Genomic DNA, 10,265 nt, shown 5'->3' with positions numbered 1-10,265 from the left:
TTTTACTCTTTATCAGATATTAGTGTTTATTGTTCATGTGGCACAGCTTATGTGCGAACTAACTGACCATGGACTACTGCACTAGAGCACTGTTAAAACATTAACACATGTTGGCCTACAGATGCAATGGGATTCATTTTAGTGATTTAAAAGACATTTAACAATAATACCGATTAAATTTTTGTGTTTATTTTATCTGAACAAAAATACTGAATGCAAGAGACTACTGTCTGCTTTGAGAAAGTGCAGTAGCTGCAACACATACGTAAGACAGATGACGACCACTTATTGAAACATGCAGTTTGGTAACAAGGAAACACTTTAAAATCAGTGGTAAAGGCATGTGTAAAAAGTGACAGCTCACTGAGAACAGTGGCTATGTAGTGCAGTGCAAACTCAACAACAATAATAATACGCACGACTGTGAGGAATCTACCTCTCTTTATACATGTAGTTTTAGGTCATGCAGTCAAGGTCGCTGACATGCGAAATCACGGTCGTTTCTAACGAGGGGCATAGCCAACGGCTTAGCTACTGACAGCATCTTTAAATGTACAGAAATAAACAGTACCATTGAGTATGTCTCTTGGTAGCTGATAGCGTCTATTCATTCTTGTACAACAGATTTGCATCACTGCTCAATCAAATTCTGAAACTATGAACCAATCATCCCGTTAACCTACCATAACATTTGATTTTCGAACTGCAAGAGCCAAAGGCTTTGTTTTAGATTGGATGTTGGAAACGTCAAAATCCGTCTTCCAATCAGTACACAAATGATTTTGTCTGACGACCAAGTTTCTTATCCAGAACCTCTCACTAACATCCTACCACTATTTATATTAATGTGGCATGACACAAGGATTCAGCTCTGTTATCTCGTCGTTCTGTTTACACCACGTTAACTAAATGTAATACCGCACTACATCATTCCTCCAAATGGCAGGGCGCGGTCTCTACTAAACAAGATTAATTGAAAATGTAGGAGTATGGGGAAGACGAGTAAGATACCGCGCGTCTGCCAAAAATACGCAGTGCCTATTTTTTTTAACAGTCTGCTGCCTTCGGAGCGGAAGTTGGGTTGTCTTGTCGTTGTTGAATATCAATGTCGTTCTACCGAAAGCGGTTTGTCTGCGGGAAGTAAAAACCTATTTTCTATCTCTTTGCTGTAATTTTATACACTTTAACAGTAAGCCTGTGGACGAAAACAAAACGCCAAACAAAGCTTCTATCGAACTCTAGGTCGAGTTGTGTATATAAGAACAAGGTATGAGTTCAACTTCTTATCTGAGTAATTCCATATTCTAATGTTGATTTTTTCGACAAGATGCAGTAGCACAGAAAAGTATGCAAACTGATTAGGCAGTTGCTGTTTCCTGCTCAATGGAGAATACAAACAAAGCAAGGAATAAGCTCGAGGAAGCAAGAAAGCGAGTTTTAGGATAAAGCAAGAGTAAAGTTGCTAAATATAATGTAAATTTAACTTACAGTTATATATATATTAGTAATCTATATAACGTAAAAATGCAGTCAACGTATATGACTCCCGATTATCAATTGTTTTAATCTTATATATTGAGAAACAAAAGTCAAAACGCGTGTTTGAATAAGGATTAAGCACATTGTAGCATATCTATTTAAATTCAATGAGCAGATTCCTTCTCGAGACGTTAACAGTCGCTCCAGCATTCTTATACTACTATATAAATAAAGGTGAATCTTTATACGTGTCGTCTATTACATTGTCCGTTGACATAGCTTCTGTCTTTATATTATGATTTTGTTCTGCAATCTGGTGGCGTCTGAGACATGAACAACTTGCATAATCTTTTCTGAGTTTATTCTATACCATAAACTTTAACACATCGTTTTCTTAGATGCAAAATGGAACAAGGTATTGAGTGTGAAGATTGCACGTGATGGTGAGTGAATGTTTCAAATCACTGCGATGCCCTTGAAGCTTCAATCGGTGGCTTATCTTCAAGTGTGGGGGGAATAGGAATCTCAGATGACGTTTAAGATGAATATTGATGGTCTAATTGTGTAAGGAGTCTAATGGAGATGGATCAGATTATGTATCGTGTGGGAGGGGGGTTCATACAGGTTTTCACCAGAAGCTTCTATAAGTTACGGCCCCAATTTGCCAACATTAAAAAAAACGTTGAAGACTTTCCTGACATTTTCCCATAGTATCTGCAATACTCTTATAAAACGGGATATTAGTTCATACATATGTAGACATGATAACAGGGTCAAGCTAACCATTTTAACCATTTTATTCTATGCAAATTAATCTTTTAAACTGACCGAGTAAAAAATTAAATATCTCAACAACTGTTCATAAAATTATTCGATATGAAAGCTAATTAGAATCGGTTATTTGGTCTCTTGTTTATTTATGCGTAGGACGGAAAGACAGACAGACGAACAACTGTCTTAATAGACGCTCCGCAGGGTAGGGAAATCGCCTAAAAACTGTCAAAATCTCCTTAATTTTAATAAAATGTATGCGACTTGGGAGTAGAGTCACGTAATAATTTACGACGTTGAACCCCCGTCTTGTAAAGCGCAATACTCTTGTGAAGACGGGGGTCGTTTTAATGTGGATGACCTGTTATAATCTGGATCGTAGCGTGCAACAGATTTGCGCCACGCACGCACTCCACGACGTGCGTGAGCAACTCCCCTTCACATCTTAGGCACATGTAACAAAGTAATACCATCTTTTGAGTCAGGTCGCGCAGTGGAAAACCTGCAAACACAGTCTGCCTACAGAGGCAGCTTGCAGAGCTGCGTGATAAAGTCACACCACATTCCCATAGAGAAAGGAAAATAAAGTCTGCTGGTTCAGGACCACTCTTGACCCATATGACCTCCTGTTACTGCCAATAAATGTAATGTAATTTTTATTTTGCTAAATCTATCGATTCCGTTTTCAAAGAACTTGACCACTAGAGATGCCTGATATTACAAGTTCCAAGTCTCAAGTCCATTTTTCGTTACTTAGGTCATTCCAAAAAATCTGTCAAAGTTCAAGGCTCCGTGTAAAATTTCGTAAAATGCTGCTTTTACGGTAGGGAGTTGTTAGTCCCTCGCCCAACCCCTTTTCGGCTGTTCGCGATTACGTATTCAACGTACGAATTCGCCACTACGCTCCGTATCTGGAGACCATCTCCTCCATCCGCAGCATTAGGACGAGCCATCCGTGACTTAACATGGCCTACTGTGTCATGAAATTTGCTTTTACTCAAATTCAGAAATGGTCTAATAAAATTATCAGTTTATTAAATTTTTATTGCTGAAAATCAAATGTTTCTTTTCCCGGTTTTCCTTTGTTTCCCCCACGATTCAAAATTTCCAGGAATGTTATATCTCTAACGATCACGTTGCCCAAAAGACCGCAAACCCGCAAAGCAGCTGTATTGTACTTCGCTACAGCCTATTATCGTTAAATATTTTTCATTCAATGTATTCTCTTGATGTAGCTGAAATGTCATTTACAAATAGGCCTTAATACAACAACATTTCCAACACATGCAAAAACATAACTTAAATCTCAATAAAATCTTCTCGGGCAATCAGCAGCGTTAACTGAATAACGTAGTAAACCGAAGTTTGTTCCCGAAACGTCGGTTTACTTCGGTAACCAGTTAAAGCGGCTGATTGCCCGAGAAGATTTTGTTGATTGTACTCGCCGCGAAAGTCTCAAATCCTATATAATTTAAATCTAATCACTTGCATATCCAAGCTTTATTTCATAAATGAAATTGAGTTACACCCATTTCTAATTTTAAAAATTACAAAATTGCGCCAGGCTAATATAATTTTCGAAATCTATTTACATAATGCTCTCCATTTAGTAAATTAAATTCACTCCGAATTTTCTGTGAGACTATATCGTCACATTTATTCCATCTCTAGATTGAATTTAATGTCATTTTCGAAGCCAGATTACACGGAAGTGAGTTCTCCATTTAGTAATTGAACTTGAGGCCGAAACTGTTTCATTTTGGGCGTGACTTTTAAGTGGGATAAAATGTAACCGCTCCCAATTCTTGTTTTGACCAACAGCATCATCCATCTATATTACATTAGAAATGCGTTCTAGTGATAATAATCCAAGTTCGGTTTTCATTTCACGACACCACAGATGCACATAAAGCGATTAATAAGGTTTTTTGTCGAACGCGAAGATTCTGTGTAGCCCTGCATTTCTTTCAGACTTCCAGACGATCCTTGAAGAATTCACATTTCCCCTTAAGGTGATAACTAACTTTGAAAACTTCCGTAGTGGCCTATTGCTACGTGTTGAGAGGATAATAATATTAGCAAGTTGGTAACACTCTGGTTGCAGAACCCGATGGTTCATCACGATTAATACTTAAGCCAATGTAGACAAAAGGAAAGTTTCATTGCGGCTAACAGACTCTACTGTGCGTACGAATTGGTCCTGCAGATTTTGAGATTCGAAGATCTTTACAAACGAATCACGAGCATGCACTGGCAAGCCTGCAAATCACTTGTTGGCGTGAGTGGTGTAAGGTCGAAACTACATTCGTGCTGTATGAGTGGACGTGCTTTTTCTTGTTATTTCTTAACTCTCTCTTGGTAGATATTTTTCTCTTAAAGACTGTTGTGTTGCTGCGTCATTATATTGAATGTCCTGTGACCTGTTTCACGCTTTGTGGGAAAACTCGTGACCCAGCGCCAATAAGGGTCACTAGCAGTGCCTGATTTCATCATTTAATAACATATGAAGTTGCAGTTACACTAGAAAGCTAAAGACGAACACATAATTATAGTTTTACCCGAACTTCATTTTAGTAATTCGTAAATTTCAGTTCGTACCTTAAAGAAATGTGAGCATAAAACCAATTAAAGTTACTGATACATATTGTAACACACTATAAATTATTTATTAGAATTTACCAAAATAATCAGAATAATCACTTAGCACTTTGTTCTCAAACATCCAGAACAAATGTTCTTCCCATCGGTGAAATAAAATGTATACACTATAATACAGTATACATCAAAGGGATTACGGAATATCTTTTACTGAAGCCATTAGTAGTTTAGCGATCTTCAGTTGGTAGACAGTCAATCGACATCTATAAACCTAAGAAAAAATAGTGTCACTTCTGTGAATTCTTAAATAAAATATTAATTGAAAATACTTCCGGGATTTACCATCTAAATTTCGACGAGCAATATACAAAGAGGATTACACACTTATAGTTCGAAGGATAGGAGAAAGAAGACGCTTTGAGACCGACTTAGGCATTAGCTACCTATTCTATGAAGGTAATAAGAGAAATAATGAGATGTAGATACCATTTAGTAGCTAGGAGCAACTTTATATAGAATTAAAGGCAATTTATATTGCCGGCCTCGAGATCCGATCTAGGAACCTCACTTTCACGCTACATGTGAGCTATGTATGATTTACGTCACGTGCTCACCTTGACTTTATAAGTCAATAAACCCAAGACTGTAATGAGTCAGTGTGTTTTCATTATGTGGGCTGTAAACCGAGGTTATTAGACGTGAGATTCGCAAAACTACTTGACACTAATTAAAGCCATATTTTCCTCTGTTAAGGTCTGTAACTCCTTAATGATAACACGAGAATAAAAATTGCTGTATTGCTCATACTTGAAAAACAGACTCACACTTTTTCATTAAGAGGAATAATTTTACAACAGACACCTGAATCAGGTCTTCGGGTAGCTCAACAGATAGGCTTTCTGTCCTTTTCCCCCTTTTCTACCTAGAGACGAAAGCAGAATCCAACTCCCGAAACTTTTTAGTTTTATAATTCAGACTACTGACAAAGTCCAAAAGAACAATTTTAAATACTCTTACGCACCATCGTCAGAAATCTCCAAAACTTAACAGCACCGTGCCAAATATGGGGGTTGAGGACCCACAGAATAAGATTTGCGATTATTATAAAATGAATGTTACAGAAGGTTATTGCGTTAAGAATAGGCGAAATGACTTACGAAAATCATGGAAACGCTATTCAAGGTAGCAGATCAAATTCAAAATTCGTTCTTTTCATTTCCCTTACAGCTAAACAACCAAAAAGATGGCCTTTTGAATTTATCCATTACAAACCGAAGTTCGGACGGGTATGCAAAAGAAAATGTGAACATGATTTGATATAGCACCTTTAAAAAAATTTTCTGCACTCGACGTGGACTTTGTCTCGATTGGGCAACATTTCGTGTCACATCATTAATGCTAGAGGAGAGGATACGAACTTTGCAAGGTCAAGCTGGGTCACAGCAGTCACGGTTGGAAATTACCGCACGGTTTTGAAAGATTACTCAGCAAAAAATTACAGACGTTTGTTATACACACAAATCTATAAGTTTCATACAAAAAGAATAATTCGGCGTATGCATTAGGAGGCCAATGATGTTGAAGTAGTCGACATAAGACTTGACATAAATGCTATTTTCACTCTCCAGGTATTATAAGCACTAAACTTGCTACGTCACTAATTAATATTGAGAAAACCCAAGTTCACTATCCTTACAGATACGTTTTAAAATGTATAATTCGCAATATAAAGACTCTTCTACCTTAAGTCCAGCCTTATCTTCACGTGTTGCTGTCAGTTAAAAGTTCTAGCGCCAGAGCCACGAAGGAAATCTAATGTAGAGGAAATGCAGTCATTGAAATATTATAATTATACATTTGGAAAAAATCATAAAAAGAAGAAGACAATCTTTTGGGATGTTGCGCCTTGTAGCCAATAGAAGTTTACGTTTCAGAGGCGTTTGCTTACTTTCAAATCCATCTATCTGTTCACATTTACAATCATATTCTCATTTCATTCGACGTAATACAACGGTTGTAGTTGAAACACTGTCGTAAAATAATTTCAGAATCATTAATTTCAAAGTGGATCTCACCTTCTGGCTCTCTGTTATTGAAACATGCATTATAAGCACTGTAGCGCCTGCTCAAATTTGTTTAGACTATACGCAATTCAAATCTGTCGGAGATGTTGCCGCACCTTTACGGCGAACCATACATCCAAAAGAGATAAAAGAGATAAAAGATATATATATATATAAAACATGTTCCTTTGCGCTGGCGTTAAATTTTAATGTTATAATTAAAACGTATTAAATAAAGAATTTCTTATAGGAAAGTCGCCATGGCGGTAAATGTGTATTCTTTAGCATCAATATACATTTATGGAAATCAATTAAGTAAGCGTGCTGCACTGAGTAATAATATCATGTGTAAAATTGAGCATACGGCAACTCTGTAGAAATGACAGCCATTTGCTAACTTTATAAGGTATAATAAATTAAGCGACTTTCCGTTGAATTTTAAACCGGAATCATTCTAGTAGCATAACAAACATATACAAAGAAAATATTCATAGAACTTGAGTAATGGCTCAAATTAACATAGGTAATATAATTCAAAAACCATTTCTAAGACAAAGTTATTAAATATCAGTATCTCTGATTTTATAAATAATGTCTGTTATTATCACTGGACTTCTCACACATGCTGTACTGAATTCGTACCCTGGAAAATTACAACCTCGTATCTTGCAATGTTAATTTGAAGAAAATAATTCCTTATCTAGAAAAGTAAGAAATTCCACGATTTTATTTTAAATTCAAGCATAGTTAATATACATAGAAAGGTCTCGTTTCATAATTTACCATACTAATTATTCTTGATCGATATGGCTAAGGGAAGTCGTTGGAACATGCTAAAAAAAATCTGAATACAGTACACACCCAGCTCTTAGAATAAGAATCTTGTTGGTTTGTGCTTTTAAACAACTGTGTTGGATGTAACAAGCAAGCTAAACGTACAGTTCAAGTCTTTGTTATAGTAAATGTTGAGTTTTATAAACACTCAGGAGAAAGAAGCAGGGATTCTGAGTAACAAATGTAAAATTCAATTTCTAATGTCTGATCTACTCTAACAAGCGCAACAAATATGAAATACTTGGGATTTTCGTAAATCTATCCACAGAAACTCTCCATAAATCGGAAAAGAATATTATAATTTGAAAAATAAAGAAGGAAAGTTTTAAAAAATATTTCATTCGTGTAAAGATGTCCCTCGGGGGGTTTCAATTCTCCTCACGAAAGCGTAGTCATAAAATGTCTGATTTTATTTGAGAAGTAAAGCCGATATGGACAAGCTTTTGGAGGGTATTTTATTGACTCAGACGTCGGGTTCTAGAATTTATTAATTAAGTTCGTTTTGGGAGAAAATTAAAATAAGAGTACGACACTACAGAAACATGAATATGATTTTCGAAAACTTAATTATCAAAGTGTCTAAAAATTTATATGAACAGTTCCTTCGTATTCTGTAAAATACTACTGAGGCGATGATGAGAAATTCTTAGGTTGTTTTAATAACTTTGAATCATTGGAAGTGTCCATAAGTAAAAGTCACGTGTTAATTTTAATGCTGCTTTATACAATTTTTAATTCATAAACCCATACTTATAGAAACACGTAAAAAATTCGCTTTACACGTTATTCATAAAGATATATCACAAATTAAATCTTTATTTTCAGTTCAAGATTATACTTTGCTTTCACAACTAATGGTGACGATGATAACGAGAAGATTACAAAATTGTATATGTCGATTCCTGCAATGGGTACACAGTTTATTCTGTGTTTTAAATGAGTTATTTCAGGATACACAAAACAAAGAAGTATTAAAGTCACGTGTGACACAAACTGAGAAATATTTTAGTATATAAGCGTGAGTCTTTGCATAAATATAAAAATCGTTGCATCTCTATGGTCGTCATATTGTGTATGTAGCTCGGGACAATAAGTGTTTTTTTCTAATTCTGGAAACCCAGGTTCAAGTGTAAGCAGTCTGCTAAATCGTGGCCTCAAAGAATCGGCTACAATAAACAGCGTTTACAAAACGTGGGCAAATATCATGACATCTCCATGATTCTATTTAAGTTCACCCTAAAATCTTCGCCACCCACACCCACACACGCGCGCACACACACACACAGATATGAATTTCAACACCACATAGAGAGAATTATAGGGAAAATGAGAGCGAGTTAAATCGAGGCCTTGGAGAGCAAAATCATTTACATAGGCGAAGGTTTTGGGGTTAAAGAGGTCATGCATTCGTGTTGGATCTGAGCTACATCCAGCGGCGGACTGGCCGTGCTATCACTCGGATGGGATTTCTAACAGAAAATGCAATTTTTATTTATCTTAATATTATTCGTTCCCAACGCAAAATTAACCCAGATGTGGAGAAAATTACGATTTTCAAATGTTTTAATTAGACGGGAAATGATCGTGGCCTTTCACAAAGTTATACGCTATCGAGATTCAGTCCGCTGACCTCTTCATTAAGAACAATAATTGTGCAATAGTTTCTTATATAATAACATAATATTACTTAAAAACAAGCTATTTAACATACAAAGTAAATGACAAACTAAAAAACTGTTGTATGTTTACGCCAATTACATCCATCAGATACCGCGACTTGTCTTCTGTAACACACAAATTATTTTCAACAAAGACTGTATGACGTAGACTGCAGATAAGGACGTTTATAAATTGCGGCTACCTGGTAATTAAGTAATGGCCAGGGCTCTAATTAAAGGAAACAAGTGGGAGTAATAGTCGCTATATCGAACTAGAATAGCCAATAGATGCTGTCTGAATTACAGGATGTGAAGGCTACGTATCAACATCATGCAAGTGTTTCTCGGTGCAACTTCATAAGCCGCATACATACGCAGCTGTAACAAAATCATACGACTTTTACTTATCTAAGAGCTATGTATTAATACTTCGAAATACTGAGTTTAGATTAATAGTATAAGTGATTAAACGATGGACACAAATTGAAAGAAATTCAAGTACACAGTTCATGTAGGAACACTTACGTTCTGAACAAGTTAGAAAATAAACCAACTCCAGTTTTCTAAGAATTTCAGTTCTGATTGAAGTTAAAAACCTTCGCTTTTGTTTACGGCGCATAAGTTCACGGGGAACTCTAAATTAATTGAATTATATTGATAAACTTGTTGAGACTGGCTACAATGTAGATTATGGGTGTTCGATTCCCGACCTAGATTAACTTAACAGAGTGGAGTCCTTTTAGAAAAGCCAACAGTCACTCAGACAGACAAGAAATTCACCGATTGCTAGAGGATTCAATGGTCCATACCGTGTTCAAGACAGCCTGCCACTGGTCCCTGTTCTGATACAATTAAATCCAAT

The sequence above is a fragment of the Zootermopsis nevadensis genome, unplaced genomic scaffold, assembly GCF_977971745.1.
Source record: "Zootermopsis nevadensis isolate Lab colony 2312 unplaced genomic scaffold, Znev_1.0 Znev_ptg000027l, whole genome shotgun sequence".
Classification (NCBI taxonomy): domain Eukaryota; kingdom Metazoa; phylum Arthropoda; class Insecta; order Blattodea; family Termopsidae; genus Zootermopsis; species Zootermopsis nevadensis.
The sequence above is the reverse complement of the archived record's forward strand: the minus strand, read 5'-3'. Positions refer to the sequence as shown.